The sequence below is a fragment of the Dromiciops gliroides genome, chromosome 2 (genome assembly GCF_019393635.1).
Source record: "Dromiciops gliroides isolate mDroGli1 chromosome 2, mDroGli1.pri, whole genome shotgun sequence".
Taxonomy (NCBI): Eukaryota; Metazoa; Chordata; class Mammalia; order Microbiotheria; family Microbiotheriidae; genus Dromiciops; species Dromiciops gliroides.
Window position 1 is genome coordinate 162954899 of NC_057862.1, and position 26777 is coordinate 162981675.

A 26777-nucleotide genomic window follows, 5' to 3' on the forward strand; every position below is an offset into this window, starting at 1 on the left:
GGCAGTGCCATGACTGTTTACATGTAAGGGATATAGTAAACCAGGGGTTATAATTCAGGGACTGCTTATGGTAAAACGCTAAGTATCCATTAAGCTAGGACACTGATCTAAAGTTCTAGCATTTGCTAGGAATTGGAAGCACAAGACATCTCATTCCTTACAATATTTTCTAGCTCCTGGATACTACCAGAGTTCTCCCCTCAGAGAACTTATAGTTTATTTGGGGAATCCAAATACACAAACACAAAGGGAATTAGGGATCAGTATTGAGTTACATAGAAAGAGAGTGTTACATATTTTTACTATGCTCTATCACCTTTCCTATACACAAAGCTTTGCTTTGAACCTACCAGGTATCCAACTGTATCTGCCAGTCCAAGTCTCACACAAATACACAAACACTTTACAAAGATAACTAATAATGTGGAGTAGTATATCGATACTAAATGAGTGATAACAGCTTTAGAGATTACCTCTGCTATTTCACTTTTTATTTTATTTTTTTATTTTTTTTTAGGCAATGGGGGTCATGTGACTTGCCCACGGTCACACAGCTAGTAAGTATCAAGTGTCTGAGGTCGGATTTGAACTTAGGTCCTCCTGAATCCAGGGCCGGTGCTTTAACCACTGCGCCATATAGCTGCCCCCATGCTCTTTCACTTTTAATAGACCAATGGTATACACTTTCCCACTTCTGGTGGCAATGAGTATGGCCTCCCATATCCTAAAGACCTTATTTTTTAAAAAATGATTCAGTTCAAGTAAACAATTTGTTCGTATATAAAAGTTACCCGAGGAGATGGAGATGGAGACTGTGACGGTTCTTGTCCTCAAAGTGTTTAAGTTCTAATGGAGGAAGATAACACATCAGGGAGTGATGGCTACGCATGGTGTTGTGGTTAGGGAAATTCCACAAGTGGAGTTATTGAGCAATTGATTGATATAACCTTTCTATGAATGGTAGACTTTAACTGGTTCCCAGGGCTAGAGGTGGAAAACAAAGATGGGCAAATGGTATGAGGGTGGAGACATGGTATGAAGGTGGCTGAAGCACTGTGGCGGGCCCCGATTGAACTGGTCTCTGAATCAGAAGCCTAGGATCCCAGAATGGGAATTGGAGTGCCTGGTCAGATGTGGGGAATGAAGACAAGAATTCTGAAAGGCTGAGAGCAGGAAGTATCTCTAGTCAGAACCCATGCAGTCTTGGGAGGCTGCTTTCTGAGATCTCTGCACCTGCACACACGATCCACTCCTGTCCAGCTTTTCAGCCTCTTAATCCTTCTGCAAAAGAAGTATGATTTGGGTTGAAATGAACTTTGGATCCACCTCCCAAACATCATCCCAAACTTCCTTCAATTTACACCATTTCCCATGGAGGTTCCTATGGGAGAAAATTGGTTTGGGCAAAGAATGAATTCTCAAGAATGGATTGATTAAAAATTCAGAGCCTCTGAGATATTCTTTGGTCTTCCCAGATACCTTTAGGTACAGGTGAAGGGCTTTCTCAACAACAGGCTACTAGGAGTGACTTATGGGCTGCAATCCAGCACTTAACTGTTTTGATCCCAGTACCAGGCCTGAACAGGGTGTCTTTGGATAGGAGCCCAGCCGTTCAGCTGTTAAACCAGACCTTAAGTTTAGAGAAACTAAGCTGACATTAAGAGTGAATCGCTAGGTGGCAGCAAAGGCTTGCAGATTTCATCAATTTGGTTATATCTCATTTTGTTATACAATCAGGCCATGCATCCTGTTTCTCGGTTTAAACCGAATTAGTCCATACCAGGAAGAACTTCATTTATAACCTCCATGGTTTGTGCTCATCTTTCACTTCCTGACTTTTCCATTTCCTTTGCCACCTTTGATTCCTTTTCGCAGCTGACTGCTATTGCCTTTTCCCCTTTTTCACGAAGGAAAGGTCTTGAGAAATTGACAAAAGTCAGAAGTTAGAGACCAATAAAGGATGAGAGGGACGTAGCTATCTACTATGCTTTGTGGGTGTGTATATCCTGAGCGGAAATCCTAGGCTTAGGACTCAATGGTAGGTGAAATGACAAAGGGCCGATCCCTAAAGGAAGCCAGGGTTAGGGTACAGGTCAGCCATGCTGGGGCAGCAATGTGTGTGACATACTGGTCTGTGCCCCTGGAATCGTCTTCTGAAAGTGGCTCTTGGGAAGGCAATGCAAATTTAATGAGTGACTAAACAAAATGCCACAGTGACGCTGAAGTGGAACGTTACATGTTCGTTCCCATCTGTCTTTCTACCCATCTAAACGGTGCTCTCTTTCCTCTTGCTTTCATTTCTCCTCAACTAAACATTAACCCTTTTCTTCAGCCCAGCTAAAAAATCTTAAGTCCCAGTTGGTAGAAGCCTCACACTATTTACTCCCTGCAGTCAAGGCCGGGAAGATCCTCCCCTGTGGGGGACAGAAAATCGGCCGCGAAGCCCAGGAACCCTAGCTCGGGGATCCCCTCTTCCCACTGGTCCGCCCCCCCCCCCCGCCCCCAAGTCTCAGGTGGCTTCTCCCCAGCTGCGGGGCGGGGTCCTCCCTGTAGCCTCTCCTACTTTGCCCGTGGGGCATCAGGCAGCAGGTGCAGGGCTCGTCCCTGTCCTGGCTCGGGCTGCGTACGTCCCTCCTTCCCCAGAGGGAAAGATCAGAGGACGCCAAAGCCACATAACTTCCCACGTGGGCACAAGGACCGAAGACCTCGGTGGGGAGGTACCCTGCGGGTGAGGAGGAGGAAGAGGGAGGTGTAGGAAAGAAAGGAGGACCCGCCCCCACCTCTCAGCTCCTTTACGGGAAGTGATGTGGGGCCGGACGGAACATACCCGCCAGGGACCCAAAAAAGGGCAGACAGCAGAGTGGGCGCTGAGCGCACTGAGCGTGGACCTGCAGCTGCTTCGGGGACGGCGGGACCCTGCAGACAGGTAAGAGCAAGGCAGAGCCCTCCTTAGTCCGTCTCCTATGGACGAGATCCGCCTAGGGTGTGGGGGGCTGGGGTGTGGTAGGCTGGGTGGGAGAAGCAATGATGGGCATCTTGATAGTGTGGTTCTAGGGAGGTGGTTCATATTTTTTCCTGGCGGATTGCGGATTATGGTGATTAGTAGGATAGGACCCACGAGTGTTTCGTCTTGGGCTGGGGAGGTTGGACAAGAGAAGAAAGAGAGTGGACAGAGGTGTCCCCCATCCCACCCCCCTCACCCCCAGAGCTCTAGCCTTCGGACTTTCCTGGGCTGACCATAGCGGAAAACTTGCTTCTGGGAGCTCTAAATCCTCCAGGGCAGCTCTGGAGAGGTGCCACCTGTTATGGGGAGGCGGTCTGGGACTGGCCAGATGACAGACAGAAGTCTAAGAGATGGATTCCAGATTGAGAAGATTGGTTGATTTGAGTGGGAGACTTGGCTGATGCGGTACGACTGGAGCACAGAACTTAAGATCTACCTTGGGCTATGTAACCAGATGTTGAGGAGGAAATATCCCCTCGACAGGAGACTTAGAAATAGAGAGGAAGAAAGGAGAAAGCCCTGAGACTTTTCTTTCTTCTGTGCATTTTCTTTTGCTTTTCATTTTATTCCTTTACCTAACCCCTAGAGCACAGTTGGTGGAGTTTGGCCCTAGGCAGCCAGGGATCTGTCATTCTTTCAGCCAACTTCTCTACAACTGGAGTCATCTTTAAGGCCAAAAGCCCTTCTTCTGGGCTTCCCAATAAGGTACATACTGGTGTGTGTGTGTGTGTGTGTGTTTTCCAGAGTTTCACATCTTTCCTTGCTCTGTTCGACGTGAAGGAGAAAGGTGGTGGTGGTGGTGGTGGGTGTCCAAGCCCTTTCTTTGGTGGTTCATGGCCTGCTCAGTGGTCTCGCTTCTCATTAGTATTTTCTTCACCTGCTGTGCTGTTCTGAGCCTCTGGGTTATCAGGTGCTTTTCATGGTGAACAAAATAGTCTCTATAAAGAAGAAGAATTAGATAAGAAATATTAGAGTAAACTACTGTTGGCAGGTACATGGAAAAACAGTCATGTTTGGAATCAGGAGACTTGGGCTCCAGTCCCAACTCCCACTTAATGTTTTTGGCCCTCAGTTTCCTCCTCTTAGAACAGGGATACAGGATTTTTGCTGATCAACTCCCAAGGTTCTTTTGAGAAAAGCACCTTGTACACACTAAGGAAAAATTATTTTTTCTCTCATGCTCCCCTCTCCCTTTTCTATGACACATCCTCTTAGTAACCTTTAGTTCCATGAGGGTCATGTCTATCCTATCTAAATTTTCTCTTATGTTTCTCAGAAATATAATAGTGATCTGGCCAATAGGCGCTTAAGAAAAGTTTATTGAGTTGAATTGGCCTTTCTCCAATTGGTCTCCCACTGTTTTGGGCCTTGGCATACTGGGAAACTTTGGTTATAAAACTCATACCCTCCAAAACAAAAGTCACCTCTGGTAATATAGCACTGTAACCAAGAGGAATTCTACCTTTGCTTAGAAATTAGGAGCCACAGTCAATGTTTAGTATACACAACCTCAGCTTATAAACAAGGAGATGACCTAGGTATAGAGACTAGGCTGTTACTTGTACTTTATATATTTGCTCAGGAAGCATTTCTTGGTTTAATGAGAACAAACATCAGAGCTTTTTTTTGGCCCAGAACACTTTAATGTATAAAGAAAAGGATTATAAGACAGGGAAAGATGGATATAACTGTGAATTGTTACTTTTTGTTTAAAAAAGAAACAACAAACCGACTCTTGTGTGAACTGAGCAATCATCAACAAACAAGCATTTCTTTCTTTCTTTCTTTCTTTCTTTTTTTTTTTTAGTGAGGCATTTGGGGTTAAGTGACTTGCCCAGGGTCACACAGCTAGTAAGTGTCTGAGGCCAGATTTGAACTCAGGTACTCCTGACTCCAGGGCCAGTGCTCCATCCACTGCGCCATCTAGCTGCCCCGACAAACAAGCATTTCAATATACAAAGACAAAAGTTTTGTCCTCTTTAAAAAAGGATGAGAGATGCAGTCACAATTGCCACCTACTTTCTTGGTCCTCTACCAAGAGCTCTACCAAGGGAGGGAGGAAGTCGAGGAAAAAAGGAAGGTGTTTCATTTTCTGGAGGGGTGGAGTTCATCTCTTTGAGAGAGTGACAAAGGCGTGCGCCTCCTCTACAGTGATCATGTTGGACTGGGCAGGCCAGAGCAGGGGAGGGTTGGACAGCTCTCTTTACTCTTTATGGATGCATCCTGGGTGTTCATTGAATTCTAGGGAGGGAAAAATTAAAGTTGCTCTTTACTGCCCATTTTCTGTATTTCCTTCTCAACTCCACTGAATCTTATAGAAACTTTAATTTTTACTTTTTTCTCAGGATTCTAAAGTCGTTTCTTTAGTGGTGCATAAGATGCATCCATCTCTTCTAGCACTTACTGTTTCTATCTTCCCTTTTTAGAATTTGTATCTTTTATTTAAGCCCTAGTTGTGATTTCACCTTATCAAAGAAGACAGACTATATATATATCCTTACTTCAGAAATGGGAGAACTCCCCCTCCCCAATATGATGTGTTCTTTTTATTTATAATTAAAGAGATATTATCATTGGTTTGGTACAATAATATGGAAAGACTAAAAACTTAAGACAATGTTTTAAAACTTGGGGCAGCTAGGTGGGCACAGTGGATAGGGTACCTGACTTCTGGAGTTAGGAAGATCTGAGTTCAAATCTGGCCTCAAACACTTACTAGCTGTGTGACCCTGGGTAAGTCACTTCACCCTGTTTGCCTCAGTTTCCTCATCTGTAAAATGAGCTGTAGAAGGAAATGGCAAACCCATCTAGTATCTTTGCCAAGAAAGCCCCAAATGGAGTTGCAAAGAGTTAGATGTGACTGAAAAATGACTGAAAAAAACTTAATTTAAAAAACAATTTAAAACTGAGGCTCTAAGCAAAAATCTCTATGATTTTTTAGAGCAAATTTCTTACAAAGAAGGATTCTTTCTTCTCATATCCCTTGCCCCAGGGCTACATGGACAGAATTGATGCCTTTGTCTTCAGGTCAAGGATGTTTGGGATTTATCTGTGGTCTGGAATCTTTTAGGCTTTATAATGCCTTGATTCAGTATCTACATCAGTCCAGGCCTTCTCATCCTACATGACTAATGTCTATGTTCTCCTACCAGATCTTTTGATCTTTCCAATGTACTGAAGGCCTTCGTTTGGTCTGCCCGCATTGTGTGGGATATCAGTATAGCTCAAGCTGTCACTTGTGCTGCATGTCAAACCAACCTCCTGTTCTGATTATACTTTACACATAGTAGGTGGTTTAATAAATGTCTGAGGAATTTAATTGCAACTATTTTGGGAACAGATGAGTAGGAAAAACCCTTACAGAAAGGTAAAAGGTCTTTAAATGTAGTTTTATGACAACAGAGCCAAATTTTGACAGCATTAAATGGGGTTTTTTTTGGTTTCCTAGTCTCTCTGCAGTGACTAATATTGATTGTACAAGACTTGAGGACCATCAACTTCATATTTTTTTTTCTTTCCAATAAAGGTTTTAGAAACTATGTACTCTGGAATGAGCAAAATGAAATATTTTAGTTTCTCTGCCACCCCATCTATTAGTTTCTCATTTTGTTTTTCCTCTTGTGATAATACTAATTAATAACTCACATTTCCATATATACTTTAAGGTGAACAAAGTGCTTTTCTTCACAATCACCCTGAGAAGTGGGTAGTGTAAATATGATTATTCCCATTATTTACCCATTTATTCCCATTATTCCTATTTAAGGAAACTGAGGCTTAAGAGAGGCCAGTAACTCTGTCATGGTCATACAACAGGTGTCACTCTGATCTCCCCTGGCTCTAAGTCATTCTGCCATCTTAAAACAACAGGCCCTTGAAATTGGCTCCAACTCTATTTGTAACATGCATGAAAGTAATTGATCACAGAGATGATCTAAGACTGAACATGTCATGGTCCAGTCTGTTGACTATGTGTATATCCTGTCTAAGGAAGAAAGTGATACTTCCTTCCTCTACATTCCAGCTAAGCCAGCCCAGATGCTCTTCTCTGTTCCTCTGATCCCATGGATGCCTTTGTGCAGGCTGTTTCCCATGCCCCAAAGGCTCCTCTCTTCTCACCTCTTGGCAAAGCCTAGCCATCTTCAAGACTTAACTCAGTCGCTGCCTGCTACTTGAGCTATTTCCTTGATCTCCTTCTTTCCTCTTTTCCCAGGTTGTTAGCAATTTTTTTTCCCACCTCCCAAATTAATTTGCATTTCCATTTCTAGTCTTGGAGCCAGCAAGACCTGCGTTCAGGCATTGCCTCTGAATGCATACTGGCTGGGTTTCTGTGGACAAATCACTTAACTTCTGGGTGCTCTAGGCCCTAGCTTCTTAAACTGTGGTTCATATAACTGAATGTGGGTGTCATTAAAAACTGGGCAACAGTAAAAGGTTAAAATACCTATTTTATGTACTTCTATGCTCAGGGTAACGTAAATATTTCTTGGGTGACCCTGGGTATATAGGTTTATAAAATAGGTATACAAATCAAACATTTACTGCCAATTTTTTGACCCCCACATTCAGTTACCCACAGTTTAAGAAGCTTTGCTCTATGCAACCTTCTAGGACTATAAGCTGCAGAGAAGGTTCTGGCCAGAATTGGTAGAATTTCTTAATCCCTATGCCAAAGAAATGGCAGGTTTAGTCCCTGTCCCTGTTTTTGAATTGATTTATCTGTATATATAGTGTTCTCTCCTACCTCCTGAGAGCAAGGACTGTTCTGCTTTTTTTCTTGGGTCCTTAGCACCTTACTGGTCACATAGTAGGTGCATAATAAATGCTTGTTGAAAGGAATAATTAGACAAGCCTGTTGGCACATGGTCCATGCCCAAGGGTCCCAACAGGGGTTCTTAGCCTTTTATGTGTCATAGACCCCTTTGGTGGCCTAGTGAATGCTTTGAATCCCTTCTTAGAATAATGTTTTGTTTTTATATGCATAAAATAAATTTCATAGGATTACTAGAGAAGTAAAAGGTTACTGATGACAAAGATGTCTTTTTTCTTCCTATCCAAGTTCATAGAACCCCTGAAATCTATTCTTAGCCCCCTTCCATGGAACCCAGTTAATAACCCCTTCTCTATAGTGCCCATCTATCAAATAGCTGTCAAATGACCACTCAAAAGGCACACGTGACTCTTCTGAGATCAGTTGTTTGGTGATATACCCTTTTATTATTCATACTTTTTTTAGCCTGAATATGAAGAAAAACATGGCACTCATTCCTGCAGGTAGATGTGGGATTGAGGAGGTGCCACCTTTCAGAAGCTCATTCACATTTTTGTTAGGCATGCTTGTTGGAAAAGAGAACCCTGAAAACCAATGACATGAACCCTTACTTCCCTGTCAACCAGGTTACAGTATTTCAGAGACTGTGATCTTGTTTTTCATAGCTTTGTTGATGAATTCATATATAGCCTAACCAGCTGCTGGGTCAAAGCATTATAATAAAAAGTGGTTGCTTAGAGACCAAAATATCTCATTGGTCTGATTTACTGTAGCCTGTCTACCAGGCCCTGGAAACAACAGATATGCCAATCAGATGGATGTCTCACTAGTTATGACTGATCAGGCATAGGTGTATAGTCATCCTCTATATCTTTTAAGAAAAAGAAATGAAAGTGTTTGGATTTAAAATTATAGGTTACATTTTTGGGGGTATAATTTTTATAGCTCTTTTGGCCTTATCTGGAGAGTGGTGAACCAGACATATGACAATAAGTTATTATTTAAATTTCAGTATGAATGGCTTGTCAAATCATTTTCTAGGTTGAATTTATGGTGATGGTTATTTCTTGAGAGAGAGAGAATGAATGTGTGTGTGTGTGTAAAATTGTATAATGTGCTCCAGTGTCTTAGAAATGAATTAAATACACAGGATTACAAAAGAATTATATTGAGTGAGTTATCAAAAATATTAAAAACAACTACAAGAAGCCAGTTCATAGACCCTCTTACTTCCTTCATGAACTCTGAGATCCAGTGACACTGGCTTCCTGGCTATTCCTCCCTCAAGACATTCCATCTCCCTACTCTCAGTATTTTCTCTGGATGCTCCCATGCCCAGAATTCTCTCCCTCCTGTTCTCTGCCTCCCCTGTTCTCTGGTTTCCTTTATCTCTCAGCTAAAATCCCATCTCCTACTAAGAAGCCTTTCCTGAGCCTCCTTAATGCTAATGCATTTCAATTTACATAGTTGTCTGAATGTCTTCTCCCCCATGAGAATGTAAGCTCCTTGTGGGCAGGAACTATCTTCTCTCTCTCTTTTATATTCCAGACCCTTAGAACCTTACGTGGCTCATAGTGATAATAAATATTTATTGACCGACAGAAATGTTAATTGTAATTAATGTTTATTGACTGACAGAACCCTGGTTAAGAACCCCTGCCCTAAATGGATATTTGCTCATGGAAGTCAGTAGCAGTGTAAGATATTTCTGGTGAGGAGGAATGTGCCACCTCTTGAGAGGATACAACAATACTTCATTTTTTTGTTTTTGTTCTTGATGTAACATTCATTCCTAAAAATGAGAAACAAGGGTTAGATAATTCAAATGCTACCTAATCTCATAACAAGTCTCTATGAGAGTAGTTCCTAGTACCAAAAGCAAATACCTTTGAGAAGGTATTCAAAGTTACAAAATCACAGCCTTCATAGATCTAGGACTGAAAGAGAAAGGGAAAGGAAGTAAGCATTTATATAGAGTTTTCTGTATGTCAGGCAACATGCTTTACAAATACTGTCTTGCAAGGGAGGTGCTGTGATTATTTCCATTTTACAGTTGAGAAAACTGAGGCAAAAGACAATTAAATAAGTTGCCCGTGGTCACATAGCTAGTAAGTATCTAAGGCCAGATTTGAACTCAGGTCTTCCTGACTTTATCTACTTTGCCACCTTTCTCCCTCAGAAGTCATGTTGCTCAACCCTGACATTTTATAGATGAGGAAATTTCAATTGAGTAACTTGCTCAAGGTCACACAGGTAGTAGTAAACCTCAAAGGCAAGATTTGAACCCACTTCCTCTGATTCCAGAGCCAGCTCTACTGTACTATACATTCTTTCAGGCCAGTAGGGAATAGAAATGGGGTAATTAAGACATACTTGGTTCTGGCTGTAACTGACCTCGAACATCTCTTAAAATGCGATTAGGGCAAGTGGATTGCTTTCTGCAAGGGCACAGAGTTTTTATAATTGTATGTGATAAGGACAGAAGTTGCCTTTACCCTTAATAGGGACTCTCCAACATGGATTCAAATGCTCATAGTGATTAGGCAAAGAAACTCATGGAAGAAAGTTTCAGGACATTAGAATACACCTAGACTTGTGCTTAAATGAAGGATTTTGTCAGGAAGTCCAGAATTAGAAAATAAAGATAAGAGGGAAAAAAACCACTTGGAGAAAACCCAGAAGCAAGAAATGGGAGGTGATATGAAAAGGAGTGATGGGGATTGGATGAGGCTGTGGGTATTTGTGAATAGTCTTGCACAGAGAGATGAACAGGATCAGACTGATTTGGAAGATACAGTCTACCGAACAGGAGATGTTTGTGCCTCACTTATATTCAGTTTGTAAAGCCAAGAAATAGATTCTTGGGAACTTGTATCCTGGAGCCTTTGCAACTCTAGTTCCAAGGTACTGTGATATGGATTTACTTGTTGGCCTCTGAAAGCATGTTGAAAAGAGATGAGAAATTTCCTTACTCTATTTGCTTGCATGTTGAAAGCTAATTCCTTACCCTAGCATACATTTTCCCTGTGAATTTTCTATCCTGTATACCACTTAGGGGATGTAGGAGATGATGTCTCTTTGCAAATGGTCACTACTACTGAATTACCTCTTATTTACTTTATGTCTTGATTAAATCCTTTTGCTATTAGACTTTTTTTCTGGCTAGTATGGTCTATAAGTAGAGTATTCCTTTTCTGATTGCTTAGCATATGATTTGTGAAATCAGTTTTCCCAAGCAGGGAACCAGGGAACAGTTATAGGCATTATTAATCAGTTTTTTTGGTTCTAATTTTATCTGTGGATTAAACATTATTTGGTGATGAACTATAAGAGTGTGCAAGTGAGGAGTGCTGGGCAGTGCAACAGAATGTCTCATATTTCTTGGTGGGGTTTTCCAACCAAGATAAGTGTGATAAGGTAAACTGGGCTTTTTATGCCGCAGACATCCCTGATACAAGAGTTACTTAATGAAATGGTAATGCATTTGTTCTTTGACCCTATAACTTCCTGTTAAACTGAAGTCTCTCTTTCAGATGGAAGAAAAGAAGAAAAAAAAGATCCACAACTTCTGAATCATGAGCCCGTTTTGACATCCGGATAGCAAAATTGTATTTGGTGTATTCTGAAATGTGCTGATCTAGACTGGTAACTGTTGGCAAGCCAATTTGCTGAGGAGGGTCTTCTTCAAGATGATCTCTCAGATACTGTTTCATTAAGAAACAGCTTTTCAGAAACATCACAGAAAGTGAAACTAATGTAGTGTGAGTCGCAGTGCATCAAAGCAGCAGGTCTGGGAGAAAGTGAATATTTCATCTAAATCTATTTTTCTCAGAAAAACAAAACCAAATACAATTTATTTCATAAGCCAGGTGTTGTTCATTCAAAGGCAAGTTGTTCATTCTTGGATCATAGTATTTAAAGCTGAAAGGGAGTTTAGAGAGCCTCTAATTCAATTACGTTTTCATAATAACAATATCTAGCACACATAGGGCTTTAAAAATTGCAAAGGACTTGACACTGAAGTGCTTCGATATTTCCTTCTCCAGCTCATTGTACAGATTGAAGAAACTGAGGCAAACAGGTTAGGTGACTTGCCCAGGGTCACACAGCTAGTAAGTGTCTGAGGCCAGATTTCAACTCAGGAAGATGAGTCTTCCTGACACTCTATGCACAATGGTGCTACCTAACTGCTCTATTATAATGTACCTTGTATCATATCTATTTGTATATAGGTACAATGCCAGGCAGCATGGTGTACTGGATAGAGAGATAGTCTGAGAATCAGGAAGACCTAGGTTGAGTTTCCACCTCTGACACATACTGGCTGTGTGACACTAAGCCAGCCACTTAATGCTCAGTGTTCTTGGCCAGTGCTGTGAAACTCAAATAGAAATGGGGCCACCAAACTGTACATAAAGATTCCCACAGGTTGCATAGTGACTTAGTTTTAAAACACGATAGTATCTATGTTTTATTGTATTTTTATTTATTTTGTTAAATATTTTCCAAATACATTTGAATCTGGTTCCAGTGGCACTTGGGAAGCATTGGGGGGGCCACATGCAGCCTGACTGGCAACTCTCTAAGATTATGAATTAAGATTATGAAGGTGCCGACCTGCATTGGTAAGGTCCCTCTTCCTACTGTTCTCCATTATACTATAATCTCCATAAGGACAAGAGCTGTGTTGTCTTTGTTTTTTTGTCTCCTCAGATCCTAGCAGAGTGCTTTGAACATAGTAGGCACTTAATAAACCTTTGTTGAACTGGATTGGGTTGATGAAGATACTGGAAAAAGTGCTGACCTTGGGGTTATATTTCTGGGGTTTGAATTCTGTGTCTGCCATTGACTGGAGAGAACTCAAATCATTTAACCTTCCAGGGGCTTTGTTTCTACTACAAAATGGAGGGGACTTGGACTAGGTTACCTTTTAAGTCCCGTTTAGCTCCAACCTTCTGTGGATTCTATCCACCCACCTGTATTTATATTTTTCAATCAAAATAAGGCTTAAAGTTGGCTAGAATAAACCTAAGTTAGCCACCAGTTTTCCTTGGAAGCATTTATGCAAAAGATGAACTGTTATTGACCATGGTCTTCACACAATGGGTATGTTTCTTTGCAGAAGTATAGTTACCTATTTACTAGGTACATTCACTCCAACCTATCTCTAGTCTAGATGCCAGTAGACTTTGTGCAGATACAAACTGGCTCTTGGGGGACTAAGGTTAAGTCCTAGAGAAGCAGAGCTAAATGTGAAATGTGTAGAGTGGGATTTGTGAGGTATGCTTAGTGAAGTCTGTCTTGTCTTTTGATACAGCTATTTCAGTAATTACCCAGAGGCACTCATCCCTGTTGTCCTTGCAGGGGCCCTCTATTGGGTTTTGGCTTTCTATGTCTATATTTGCAATCACCTTCCATTATCTTGTTCAACTTACATAATTATCTTAAGCAACTTCCTTCCTTTGTAGGACATGAATGCTAGCAACTTCCTTCATGCTGCAATAGCAGAGTTATTTTTCATCCAATTAGTAGAAAGATTAGTGGTTTTTTTTTCTATTTTTGAGATAGGAAACACTACCTAATCTGTTTAGAAGATATGAACTTTAATTATTATGCAAGGAAGGAACTATCATATTTAATGAATCATTTTCCAGTCCTTCATGGGCACTGAATGTGTTTTGCCAGAATGTGGAAAGAAAATTTAATGTTTCTAGGGATTGCTGTATTCTTTTTTACATTTACTTTCTATGTGGAGGCCATGGAATGCTTGTGACTAGCTAATGATGATGACTTCTGTAGCAAAAGCAGTCTGTGCCTAGACCAGAACCTGGCTTAAGTTTGTTATTTTCCCTCTAGTACGATTCAAGTCCTGAGTCAGAAAGGTTGCAATTTCGAATCTGCCATTAAATACCTTATAGGCCCTGTTACAAACTGGGGAGGTGGGCAAAGTTCACATCAATGAAATTCTGGGCCTTCTGATCCTGACAACCTCGTATAATGGAATAACAAAGGTTAGAAATTCTAGTTTTCAAAATTTTTTGAAGTTCCATCTCATACCTTTCCTATTTTTCACCTGCAAATAAGAGAAGCTGATCAGGGACAGATAGGAAGGAAATAAAAACATCTTGAGAAATATGGGTTGTACAATATACATAGGGACTAGCTCTGTGATTTCGATTATGTAGTAAATTCCTATTGAGGAAACTCCCACTACTAATGTAGGTTTGCATCTTTTCTGTCACTTATGGCTTTGGAGAATGATCTAAGAGTACAGAAAAGTTAAACCATTTGTTTAGGGTCACACAGCATACATGTGAAATCTTGCAAAACATATTTCTGTATTAACCATATCCCAAAAAAGCAAGAAAAATAAAGAAAGTGAAAAATAATACTTCAACTTGCTCTCAGAATTTATGTTCTCTCTCTGGAGGTAGATAACATTTTTTCAACATAAGCCTTTTGGAATTGTTTTGGGTTATTGTATTGATCAGGGAAGCTAAGTCTTTTACAGTTGATCATCATTATAATATTTCATCAGTTCATATAGGTCTTTCCATGTTTTTCTGAAACCATTTCCCTCATCATTTCTCATAGCACAATGATATGCCATCACAATCAATCCTATGCCACATCTTGTTCAGCCATTCCCCAAGTGATGAGCAATTCCCCAATTTCCAATTCTTTGCCACCACAAAAAGAGCTGCTATAAATAGTTTTATACATATAGATTCTTTTCCTTTTTCTTTGATCTCTTTGGGATACAGACCTAGTAGTGGTATTGCTTGATCAAAGGGTATGCATGATTTTATAGCCCTTTGGGTATGGTTCTAAATTGCTTTTCAGAATGGTTAGACCAGTTTACAATTCTACCAGTGGTCCATTAGTTTACCAATTTTCTCTAATCCCTTCCAGCATTTATCATTTTTTATAGGTATGAAGTGGCACTTCAGAGTTGTTTTAATTTATGTTTCTCTAATCAGTAGTGATTTAGAGTAGTTTTATATGACTCTAGATAGCTTTGATTTCTTCTGAAAACTGCCTATCGTATCCCTTGACCATTTATAAATTGGAGTATGGCTCTTATTTTTATAAATTTGACTCAGTAGTACATTAAGTATATATTTGAGAAATGAGGTCTTTATAAAATATAGACTTATATATACTTATATATTATAATATATACATAGTATAATATATTTTAGCATATATCGTATACATACTATATATAGTATATACAGTATAGTACATATTATAGTATATATACTTAGTATATATACCTGCTGTAAATTTTTTGGATATTATTTCATAGTCCATGGTACCTTTTAACAGAATGTAATTTCTTGGATTTTCTCTTTTAATTTGATCTATTTTTGCTTTTTACTTTGTCTGAGATAATGATTACTACCCCTGCCTTTTTAACCTTCAGCTTAAGCATATTAGATTTTGCTCTAGCCCTTTATTTTAACTCTGTGTGTATCTTTCTCTTTCAAGTATGTCTCTTGTAAACAACATATTGCTGGATTCTGTTTTCTAATTCATTCCGATATCTTCCATTTTATGGGTGAATTCATCCCATTCATACTCACAGTTGTAATTACTAACTGTATTTTTCTCCATTCCATTTTCTAATGTTTAGCCTTCTCTCTCTTTATCCTATTCCTCCTCAAAAGTCTGTTTTGCTTCTGATGAACGTCTCCCTTTATCTGTCCTATTATCACCCCCAACTGCTACCTTTCTCTTATCCCCTTCCTCTTCTGTTTTCCCATTGGGTAAGATAGATTTCTATACCCAACTGATTGTGAACCAGTTCCAATGAGAGTGAGGCTCAAGCATTACTTGCCACTCTTCCCTGTTTCCCTCTCCACTGTATAAACTCTTTTATGTGTGCCTTTTTATGTGAGAAAAATTTCCCCATTCTACCTCTCCCTTCTCTCTTCTCCCAATACATTCTTCTTTCTTATCCCTTCATTTTTTTATAGATCATCTCAATGTAATCGACTCACACCCATGACCTCTGTCTATGTAGACTCCTTTTAACTGCCCTAATAATGATAAAGATCTTAAGAGTTACACATATCATTTTGCCATATAATCATATAAACAATTTAAGCTTTTTGAAGCCCTAGTGATTTCTCTTTCATGTTTATTCTTTTTATATTTCTCTTGAATCTTCTGTTTGACTATCAAATTTTCTAATAGGCTATTTTTTTCCCAATAGGAATGCTTTAAAGATCCCTCTTTTATTAAGTTTATAATCCTGAAGGATTATACTGAATTTTGCTGGGTAGATTATTTTTGGTTGCAATCCTAGCTCCTTTGTGTTCTAGACTACCATATTCCAAGCTCTGCAAAATCTTGTGTGATCCTTACTGTGGCTCCATGACATTTTCATTGCTTCTTTCTGACTGCTTGCAGTATTTTCTCCTTGATCTGGGAGCTCTTGGGTTTGTCTATAAATATTGCTAGTAATTTTTATTTTGGGATCCCTGTTAGAACCAGTCAGTGGATTCTTTCAGTTTCTATTTTACCCCTCGAATCTAAGATATTGGGACAATTGTCCTTGATCATTTCTTGACATATTATGTCTAGGTTCTTTCTTTGATCATGGCTTTTAGGTAGTCCAAGAATTATTAAGTTATTTCTTCTGGATCTTATTTCCAGATCAATTGTTTTTCCAATGAGCTATTTCACATTGTCTTCTATTTCCCCCCCATTCTTTTAACTTTGTTTTATTGTTTCTTAATGTCTCATGGTATCATTAGCTTCTATTTACCAGATTCTAATTTTAAGGGAGTATTTTCCTCAGTGAGATTTGTACCTCTTTTTCAATTTGACCAGTTCTACTTTTTAAGGAGTTCTTTTCTGCAAGGAATCTTTGTGCCTCTTTTACTATTTGGACCATTCTGTTTTTAAGGTGTTATTTTTTTAGTGGGTTTTTTGTGCTTCTTTTTACCAAGCTGTTAATTAACTTTTCACAATTTTCTTGAATCAATCTCATTTCTTTTCCCATTGTTTCCTCTACGACTCTTATCTCTTTAAACTCTTCCAGGAAAATCTTATTGGATGTGGGTCCAATTAGCATTTTTGTTGAGGCTTTGCCTATAGCTGTTTTCACATTGCTATTTTCCTCTGAGTTTGTGTCTTGGTCTTCCCAGCCATTGTAGCAGCTTTATATGGTCAGGTTCCTTTTCTTGTTGTTGTTGATTGCTCATTCTTTCAGCATATTTTTTGCCTTTAAATTTTATGTTAAAGTTGGGCTCTGATCATCTGAGGGTAGGGAGGCACTGTCCCAAGTTTCAGGCTTTTTCATGATGCTGTTTTCAGAGCTAATTCTGGGAGTCTATACATTTTTGGTGCTTCCAAGGTGGTGTATTCCAGGATGCTCACTGTTTTTCTGGTCTGAGCTCTGGTATTTACCCAGGAAGGACCCCTGCTCCCCTGTAGCCACAAGTACTGTTGCTCCTCTTGGTCCTAGAACTCTGATCAGGTCCCCTGTTCCCTTGTTCCTCTTGGTCCTAAAACTCTGATCAGGTCCCCTGTTCCCTTGTGAACAACCGCAACCACTTCTGTCTGCCCTGGGACTAAGTATGGACGATAGAGTTGCCAATCAGTGCCAGCTGCACCCAGTGCCAGAAAAGGGTCCCCTGTAGTCTCTTTCTCACCAATTCTTTGACCCCCTTCCCATCTCTTGACTGAGAGCTCCTGAAGATGTTTCTGCCCCTATTCCAGCCATCTCCAAGGCCTGTTGCTGGTGCTACTGCTGCATGGACTCTGGGCTAGCCCCAGTGTCAGACCTTTCTTGTTGACCTCCCACATTGCCTTAGGCTGGAAAAAAGTCTCACCCTGACCTTTCGTTGGCTTTGTCAATCCAAAATCTGATTTGAAGAATTCTTTTAAGGTTATTTGGAAGGGAATGTTGGGAGTGTTCAGCTGGGTTGCTGCCTCTCCTCTTCTGTCTTGCCCCAAAATTGTTAGTGTAGTTTTAATCAATTAAATACAAATAATAAATTATTAAAACTTAAAATATAAACTAAGACCTTTGGGATGCATTGTATTGTACAATCAGATAAAACAGCAGCTTTTTTGTGATTGAGAAAAAGGGTAAGGATGAAAATGAATCTTTTGTAGACTCACTGAAAGCACTCAGGACAAATCCAGTAGGAGACAGAATGATGGGGATGATGGGTACCACATCCATTCCCACATGACTTTGGTTTCTTCTGCTAGTTCTCTTATTAGATTAGGAGTATTGGTAAGGCAGACTCTACTAAAACATTGTCTTTAATTTTTTATAGACATTTCAAAGTTGTTTTTCCTCATATTATTGTTGTTGTCATGTTGTAAACTGTTCTCCTGGATCTGCTTACCACAGTGCCTGGCCCAATACTTAATAAATGATTGTTGAGTTGACTTGTTTCATTTTTCATCAGTTAAGAACTCTGATCAAAGCAAGGAACAACAGTAACTTCAAAAGACTGTGATTGAAGCCTACCCCGCCCCCTACCTTTAGAGATCCTGAATGAGATGTGTATTCTTAGACAGGGCTAACGGGTTGATTTGTTTTGCTGGACTGGATCTATTTGTTAGAAGGGAAGGCTTCTCCTAGGGGAGACATCAAGTAGTGGATAGTGATAGATACACCCAAAAATGATCATCAAGAAAACATTTTTTAAAAACAATGTACCTTTGTAGAGAAAGGAACACAGCTCAATAAAGCAGCTTGTTAAATATTTCTCCTTAAATGTCATCCAGTTCAATAGTCTGACTATAAGCAGGTATTGAAGAAGACAGTAGAAAAAAGAGAGAATGGACACTGCTTGAGACATCACAGTGAACTAAGTTTGGGGTAACTTTTATTTTCTTATTTTTTTACTTTAATAAACATTTTTATTTAAAGTTTTGAGTTCCAAATTCTATCTTTCCTTCCCTCCTTCCCCTTCCTCCTCCCTGAGGCAGTAGGCAATTGGGTATAGGTTATACATGTGCAATTATGTAAAACATTACCATATTTGTAATTTTGTAATTGAATAAAAGAAAAAAATGAAAGAAAGTAAAAAATGGCATGCTTCAGTCTGTGTTCAATCAATATCAATTCTTTCTTTGGAGGTGGATAGTATACTTCATCATTAGTTCTTTGAGATTGTCTTGTATCCTTGGATTACTGAAAATAGTTAAGTCATTCATAGTTCTTCATCCAACAATATTGCTGTCACTGTGCACAATATTCATCTGGTTCTGCTCACTTCACTATACATTACTTCATATAAGTTTTTCCAGGCTTTTATGAAATCATCCTACTTGTCATTTCTCATAGCACAATAATATTCCATTTCAATCACATACCAGGCTTGTTTATCTATTGCCCAATTGATGGGCGTTCCTTTGATTTCCAATTCTTAGCCACCACAAAAAGAGGTGCTAGAAATATTTTTGTACAAATAGGTCTTTTTTCTCTTTGGGGGGATGTCTTTGGGATGTAAACCTAGCAGTAATATTGCTAGATCAAAGGCTATACATGTGGAATAAATTTTGTAGTCATAAGTTCTAATGCAGATTGCTGTAAGGACATGCATATATATGTGTGTGTGTGTGTGTGTGTGTGTATCAACAATGCTTCTCCTCTGTTGCCAAAATGCTTTATTGTAATTTGATTTAATAATAGAAAAGCGGAATGAGTGGTTTTTGCCTTTGGATGTCTAATTAATTGTGCAATTCCTCAGTAGACTTTCCCTAGGAAATAAATAAAACTGCTGCTGCTACTACTACTACGTTGTTCAAGTCATGTCCAACTCTTCATGACCCCATTTGGGGTTTTCTTGGAAAAGATACTGGAGTGGTTTGCCATTTCTTTCTCCAGCTCATTTTACAGATGAGGATACTGAGGCAAACAGGGTTAAGTGACCTGTCCAGGGTCACACAGTTATCAAGTGTCTGAGGCCAGATTTGAATTAAGGAGTATGAGTTTTCCTGACTCCAGGCCTGGCGCTCTATGCACTGCACTATCTAGCGGCTCTAAGTGAGCTAGAAAATTGGCAAATGTCTCAAATCAGAACTTGATTTAGTTCACTGAAGGTTATCATCACCACCTTGGGTGATGTCTTATACAGAGTCCAAATAGAAGAGTTGTGTATATTCCCTATAGATGATCAGATCCTCTAGTTGCTCCTGTTTACATGTGATAGATGAGATAACCAGTATCTAGAAAAGGTAAGTGACTTGTTTCAGGTCATACAATAACCACTCCCACCACTCCCACCATTTACTAGGTACTTTAATGTATGTAAAATTTGCTATTTAAGTCAGTAGAACCAAGATTTGAACCCAGATCCTCAACTCCGGACCTAGAGCTCTTTCCGATGCACTTTAGTTTTTAAGACAACTTACAGACCTGAGCATAGGTTACAAAGAAGCATGATAAGAATTGAAAGGGCAAATTAAAAGGGGTGTGCTTATTCCCATTCTCAAAAAGACAGTATCAGGCATTAATAGTAGTGAGGAAGGACACCCCTTGTCTGTAGCCCATAAGGCAGGAAAGAAGTGAATGGAATTGTTTCACTAACTCAACTAAGAGCTTGAGACCTTTTGTTGGGAACCATGGCTTTGAAGTCTTACATCTTCCTGAGCCTCCCCTTTCTGCACCATCCAGGAAATCCAGGAGACTGGAGCTGTGTTCACTAGCCCTGCAGATGACACTTTCCTTAAGAAGCTTCAGTGGAAGTAGGCAGCTAAGAGACCAGAGGCAGGGGTGAACACCTGCATGCACAAAAGCAACATTGCTGCAGAGAATCATTGGGCAGCAGCTTGGGAGGGAGAGAGTCATTACAGTGGGCAGTTTAATTCAGTGGATCACATCGGAGAAAGAATGGAGCAGCAGTGGCAAGTGAACCATACCAAGGAGCTATGGGAGGTAGGGTCACTGATGGCAGTGAGGCACAGTGGGTTAGCAAGAGACAGGGGCATGAAGGTCAAGTGGGAGAGGTTGCTGGACAGTTTGGCACTGAAACCTCTGCTCTCTTTGGAGCAGGATTTGTTCCTTTCTACACCAGCCTGTGAGAATGTGGAAGGGTGTTTTCCTATGGGTGTGTGGCTCAGGATAGAGCACTAGGTCTGGAGTCAGGAAGACTTGAGTTCTAACTCAGCCTCAAACACTCAGTTGCTGTGTGACCCTGGACAAGTCACTTAACTGCTTTCTGCCTCAGTTTCCTAATTTGTGAATAGCACTTTCCTTCTAGGGTTGTTGTATGGATCAAATGAGATATTTGTAAAAAGTGTTTAACAAAGAACCTGACACATAGTATGTCTCTATAAATGCATATTCCTTTCCCTGGTTTCTGAGAATAATCCTGCAGTTTAATTTTTTCCTGTTATTTACCTTTCTTTTCTGTTCAAATTAAATGTATTGCTATTTGAAAACAAAAACAAAAATTCAAAGGAACAATTCCTAGAACAATGTCAGAGAATATCTGTGCTCCCCAAACATAATTATTCTAGTGTTTTCATTCTTAACTATCCTCATTTTGCTTTAGACCAGACCAAATTACAGTGAGCGGAGATAGATCTGCAGGGGGAGACATTGGTAGACAACACAAATTCACATTACTTTGGGGAGATTTTCATTTCCCTGAAGCTGTTACCTCGCAGCCTCATAGAAAGCTGGCAGGCAGAAGACCATAGATTTAGAACTCAAAGAGACCTTAGAGGGCATCTCGTTCAGCCTCTTTATTTTACAGATGGGGAAACTGAGGACCAGAGAGGTTAAGTAAATTGTCTGACTTCATGTAGGTATGAGTGGGAGAGGCAGGATTTTAAACCATGTCCTTTGATTCTAAATCTAGCACTTCCCTGTTCCCCCCCCCCCAATAATATCTCAAATGCTGAAAAGCTCTTCAGATGTTATGTAATTTTCCCAGTGTTCAGGATGACTTTCTCTGATTAGAGTCACTTATTTCCATGACAGTAGGATCAAAAAAGTATAGCAGTCTGCCCTACATTCCATCCTTTTTCTGTACTTTCTATTATAGTTCTACTTTGAGATAAATTCCAATCTGCTTCAAATGCCATGAGAATGTATACTGCATTAATAGTATGTTTATGACACCAATTCTTTCCTTATAAACATCTATTTAATATAAGATGACCTAAAAGTATCAGTGCAGTTTTAAGCCTAGCTTAAACTATAAATTTCAGTGACTTTTTAGATCGCTTGCACTTGCGCTCTCTCTCTCGCTCTCTCTCGCTCTCTCTCTCTCTCTCTCTCTCTCTCTCTCTCTCTCTCTCACACACACACACACACACACACACACACACACACACACACACACACACATATTCCCCTACCCCCCCCCAAGACTATTTGCATAAGACTTTCCTCATTGGTGGAAACTGATTACTCAATTTTCTGTGCCTCTATGAGGGGCAAGGTCAGTGAGAGCTTGGGAGAGAAGACATCCTTTGTCTCCTGGCTTCCAGCCTTAAGAGAGGACAAACTTATTTCTTCTAGGTGCTTTTCAGGGAGAGATGGACGAAGGTAAAGAAAATCTTTTCATTTTTGTTTTCTTTGAAGCTGGAAGACAAGATTTTTCCAACTCCATCCCTTCCCCAGGTACAGAGCCACTAATGAGGAGAGTTTTATGCAAATGAATTTGAGCTCATATACATACATATATTTATGCCTATAACTATATCATCTATATCTATATATATTTATGACATAGGAAGGTTGGTGAAACTGATGGGCAGTGTGGTATAAAGGATTACTTAGAAAAGAAAGACTTGTGGTCAGTTCTTGCCTCTGACACTAGCTATATCACCAAAGTCAAGTCACTAAACTCTTTGGGCCTTAGTTTCCTCATTGTAAAATGAAGATAATTAAGCCTGTAGAACCTACCTCACAGAGTTGTTATAAGGTTAGAATGAGATGATATGTGTAAAATATTTTTCAAAACTTAAGGCACTTGTAAATTATTGCTTATGCAAACTGTTTATCTAATTTGTTTAATACTTAATAAGGGTAGGGGCAGCTAGGTGGCGCAGTGGATAGAGCATCAGCCCTGGAGTCAGGAGTACCTGAGTTCAAATCTGGCCTCAGACACTTAACACTTACTAGCTGTGTGACCCTGGGCAAGTCACTTAACCCCAATTGTCTCACTAAAAAAAAAAAACAAAAAACAAAACAAAACCCAAAACAAAACTTAATAAGGGTAGCTAGGTGGCACAATGTATAGAACACTGGGCCAGGAGTCAGGAAAACCTGAGTTCAAATCTGGCCTCAAACACTTACTAACTCTGTGACCCTGGGCAGGTTACTTCACCCTTTTGCCCCAGTTTCCTCATGTGTAAAATGAGCTGGAGAAGGAAATGGCAAACCATTCCAGTATTTTTGCCAAGAAAACCCCAAATGGGTTCATGAAGAACTGCACACTACTGAAAACAACTCAACAATGATAATATTTAATAAACTGTTTAATTTATGATAATTTAAGTTATCATTATTGTGAGACTGGTAGAATGAATAGGGGTTGGGGATAGAACATGTAGAATGATGTTCCTAAAAATTAGTCTTAGGTTTTATTATTTAGTACTTCCGTTTATGACTTCGATAATGGAGCAGATAGCATTGTAAAGGGAGCTGGGTTGGAACTAAATGGAACTTTCAATCATATGTCGTTCATCCTTCTAACAATCCTTTTCTCTTGTAATCAGCACTTCTATGTTACTCTGTAGTGCTATGCTAATTAATTTATCTTGGAAGTTGAGTGTTTGAACTTCCTACTAGTCTAAAGAAACACTGTGATTATGAAGAAATGATAATCATTGCTGAAATATTTTCTTGTCATTTGAATTTTTTGATGTATTTTATTTTTTGCATCACTTTCATTTCCAAATATATCCTTCCCTACCCCCTACTCAAGCATCCCTTGTAACAAAAAGCAAAAAAGGAAAAGGGGAAAAAAGGAATTCAGTAAGAGTAACCAGTGCATCAACTGAGTGTGAAAGTATATTTAATGTTCCACATCATTGGTGTGATCTTTAGCAAACTTTATGGATCTTTTTCATTGCTTTCATGTCTTCTTAAGAAAACACAAGCGATGGACTTATGTTGATTAAGAAAAATGTTTTAAATAGTAAGTTTTTAGTGCTTTATGTAACAGGTTCAGTAAAGTCCTCTCCTGCTCAAAAATAGACCAAATAATTGAATCTTGATAAACTTTTGAAGGGGGGGATGGGGTGGAGGGGAGAAATCACTTGACTCATCAGCACCAAGACCACATGACAAACAGCTGAGCGTAATTAGGTAGAGTGAGTTTTTACCAAGATACTGTATTCTCCTGCGTTCCTGTAAGCTTGTGCAAACCTCTTTGAACAGCCTATCAGCCTCCAGTCTTGACTTTAAATTTTTCTGTCTGGGCAAGATGAAAGATAACCTTCTCAATGGGGACATGTGATTGAAAGTCATTCCCTTGCATCAGTAGTGGGAACTCTGAAATCTAAAGTATCTGGAAAAACAACCAAAATTTTGCTTTTCCTGCCCAGGTATGTTTAAGATTTTATTTGCTTAGGGGGGTATTGCTTTCTGTGGCCAATTTTCAGATACTTTGATTTAAATAAACTTAGTATTGCATATATTCGCTTAAATTTCACCCCCAATTTTTGGAACCACAGCTAAGTTTCCTGAGTTTAGTTTGAAAGTGCTGTCTTAACTGTAAGAGGGTGGGTATGAACACTAGCTGCATTAATTTGTTTCTCTCTTTTAACAAAATCAAATGAATTTATTTTTTTTTAAATGGTGGATAATGTGTTTAGTGAATCTAACTGATAAGTTAGATTACTGAAAGTGTTCTGATTACATTCTGATGGCTTATGCCAGTTTTATCTATGAATGGAGGTGCCAGTTTCCTCAATGGTAGAAAATTATAGCTAATCTTTGTATTTTTTACATAGTCGAGCTATCTGATCTAGCTAAAATTGCCTTAGAGAAATGTTTTTTTTTTCTTTAAAGTTTTAATAATTCGGAGGCAGTGTAATGGGGTAGACTTATAAGGACTTAGAACCAGAAGGGACTGAGGTTTGGTGAGGGACTGGATGCCACCTTTCACACTTAATGCTTTGAACCAGAGTTTCCTTATCTGTAAAATGGGGAAATGAAGACATGTATGAATGAATGAAACAATGTATGTTTACGAAGCACTTGGCAAGTCTTAAAATGCTTTGTAAACAGCTGTTGCGATTAATACTTTGTTTTGTTTTGTTTTTGTGGGGCAATGGGGGTTAAGTGACTTGCCCAGGGTCACACAGCTGGTAAGTGTCAAGTGTCTGAGGCCGGATTTGAACTCAGGTACTCCTGAATCCAGGGCCGGTGCTTTATCCACTGTGCCACCTAGCCGACCCCATGATTAATACTTTTAAAGTTGAATTTTTCTAAATATTCACATAGCAGTTGCTGTATTCTATTTTGGAAAGGTCTACACCTCAGTTATTTTTCTCAGTTACATACTGAGACTAGTTTTGAAGAGAAAGATCATTGGGATGTTTACAATGTAATGCATTCATTGTATAAGAAAGTATTTATTGTGAAAATCTCGAGCCTGTTGGGCTGGAGACTCATTCTTTGGTTTTGTTATTGGTTTGTTTTTTATCACAGGAAGGGTTCTCAAAAGCGAGAGCCAAGAAGGGCTTGTGGCAACATTCTTGTTATGGGAGTCTAGTCACCACACATATCCTGGCCCCTTTCTTCTCGCTTGCTGTCACTCAACTAGCAGTGGCCACAGTGGGAGGAGGCTTCTGGTGGTCACTAGGGTTGGAAGAAAAGGAGACAAGGAAACCCCGCCCTCAGTAAGATGGCACCTGATGGTCACCAGTATTTACACTTCATAGACAAGGGCAAAGAATTCTCTTCTATCTCTATCTCCTTTTCTCAGGCCTGGCAAATACTGCCCTAGATTCAGCATGAAGAGGAAATAAGGGCCATGCATGCACCATTGTTTTGAATTTCCCTTGTTGCTTTTGCTTTGGTTGGAATTAGGGTCAGAACTACCAGTGCTGTTTCTGGCTCTTTCTGACTTGTCACTTCCCCAACTTATTTTGTTCTTGGCTCAAAATGTCCGTTGTGGCTATTAAAACCCTTCCCAAAAAAGAAGAAATAAATAGCTATCTGCAAAAGAGATTGACTTATTTTTAAAAGAAATACTTTTAAAAGTAATATCTTTTGTTTTCACAGCACCTTCATTTCTGAAAATACCTCTACCTACCCCCCCTAAAAAGATTAAAAATAGCTAACATTTATATAGTGCCTTAAAGTTTACACAACCCTTTATAAATTTTCTCTTTTTATCCTCATGACAACCCTGGGAGGAAAGTGCTATCAGTATACCTATTTTACAAATGAGAAAACAGGCAGACAGAACTTAGGTGACTTGTCCAGGGTCAAACAGTCAATAAGTGTCTTAGGTCAAATTTAAATTTGGGTCTTCCTGACTCCAGATATGTCACTCTGCTCCACTTAGTTGCTTATCCCCTGGTGACAAAGAATAAAAAAGGAAGTGGAAAAAAAGTAGTTCAATAGACCTTCTAACCCTTCAGCCCCTCTGTCGATATATGCAATGCTCCACACTCCTAGGTCTGTGGTGTTCTCCTGATTCTGCTTATTTTACTCTGAACCAGTTCATATAGGTCTTCCCATGCTTTTCTGAGTTTTCAGATTTGTGTCTTGATGCCCAGTGATGTTCCATTACACTCACATCTACAATTTGTTTAGCCAGTCCCCAAATTTGCGATTCTTTTGAGCCTGCATTTGCAAGACGAGTTTTACTTTTCCTCCATCAGAAACCGCTGGAGTAGACAGGGCTATCCTTCATTTCAGAGACCCAAAGCTCCGGAGTACAGTATTCTGAGAACGGAATAAATAATCTGATGACAGCCTGATGGCCCAAGTATGTGGCTCGACTTCCCATTAACTCCATAGGGAGCTGAGACCGTGTCAAGTTGAAGATCTGTTGCAATCAT

The 26777-nt window shown here is 39.6% G+C and overlaps 1 protein-coding gene across 3 annotated transcripts in view; it reads left to right on the top strand.

Moving 5' to 3' along the window:
• Nucleotides 1-2573: 2573 nt before the first annotated feature.
• The window catches only part of RAB27A (RAB27A, member RAS oncogene family), an 83799-nt gene continuing 59595 nt past the window's right edge, over nucleotides 2574-26777 (top strand). Inside the window, exons 1-2 of one of the 3 annotated variants that reach the window (XM_043989875.1) lie at nucleotides 2574-2926; nucleotides 3591-3709. The gene's annotated coding sequence lies outside the window, so the exon portion shown is untranslated. Of the gene's footprint in view, nucleotides 2927-3590; nucleotides 3710-24207; nucleotides 24309-26777 lie in introns of those variants that run through there. The other 2 variants (XM_043989874.1, XM_043989876.1) reach the window with 2 other exon arrangements.